The sequence below is a fragment of the Amblyomma americanum genome, chromosome 1 (genome assembly GCF_052857255.1).
Source record: "Amblyomma americanum isolate KBUSLIRL-KWMA chromosome 1, ASM5285725v1, whole genome shotgun sequence".
NCBI lineage: Eukaryota > Metazoa > Arthropoda > Arachnida > Ixodida > Ixodidae > Amblyomma > Amblyomma americanum.
The window spans coordinates 1,911,782-1,912,984 of NC_135497.1; the positions used below are offsets into that span (position 1 = coordinate 1,911,782).

At 44.8% G+C, this 1,203-nt stretch overlaps 1 pseudogene; it reads right to left on the minus strand.

The window, feature by feature from the left end:
- Positions 1–88: 88 nt before the first annotated feature.
- LOC144113916 (uncharacterized) lies at positions 89–802 on the minus strand (annotated as a pseudogene).
- Between the last annotated feature and the right edge of the window lie 401 nt (positions 803–1,203).

A 1,203-nucleotide genomic window follows, 5' to 3' on the forward strand; every position in this document is an offset into this window, starting at 1 on the left:
TGCCTTCGTTTGTTTGAACATACTTCCACATATGGAGCGTCTGAACCCCAGGCACTTTCTTTGCCGTTTCCCATTCTTCCTTCATTTCTCAAAAGTCTGCAAGCTCCCTCTGTGGGAGCTCCAGAATGGTGATGTTCTTTAGCGTTCCTTGAATTGCGTCTACGAAGCCGCTGGCTGTTTGTATGGCCTCATTTGCAGGCTTCCGCAAATTGTGGTGTGATGCTTGATGTTTCACAAGCCCACCAATGCGGTCGCAAGCATTTTTGCCGTCCAGTGGCCGAAAACATCCATTTCGTCTCTTGATGTTCACTGCTTTGTAGCTCATGAAACTGATATTTATTCTATATTTAACATATTCTGATATTTAACTATTCTGATATTTAACATATATTTATTATATGTTATCTTGGTGTAGATTGGCGTGTTGTCTTCGAGGTGTGCTTTGATTTTCGACAGAGCCAAGCTTGCATGCGCTGAATCATGAGACATGTCAGAAATAACGGCGTAGTTCCGAGTCGATTTTCTTGACGTGACAACGCAGGTAAACACGGTGACCTGCTTTTTCTGCCAGTGATACGCTTGTACTGCGTCTGGAAGCACAACTGTCCAGTTTTCGGCGAAATCAAAATGCAAAACAATTGCAATGTATTGCTCTTGCTTGCACAGATCTAATATAGTTGTGGGGAACCCATTTCATGGTCTTTCTTAGAAATCCTCTCATAAATGATGAAGCGGTCAGAGTTTTTTTAACTAGCTCACCGTATTTCCATGTAGCAATCAACACCTCGTCCTTGCTGCTCATTTCAAAATTTTCCGAAGTGAAAATGCCATCTTGTGGACAGTGCTCACAATTCCTGAGGAAACATGACACAGTAGGTTCTTGGTATACGCAGAGACTCTGCATATCTTCGGGAGAAAGCGACCTTCCGGACGCGTTCTGCAGTCCCACGAGGCACAACTGAAAGTTTGCACAGCATATGCAAACACACACTTGCCGCTGTGGCGAGCCTTTCACCCACTCGGGAGGCAAGGATATTAATTTTGTGAGGCCAACCTGGGATGTAGGATGAGCTTGCTTGTAGAGGCAGAATGCTTCTCGCAAAAAAGACGAACTGCGCAACAAGAACACGGACGAAAGGGAGGCAGACACACACTAACGCAGATTGTAACGCAGATTGGGCAGATTGTCACGTGCCATATTGA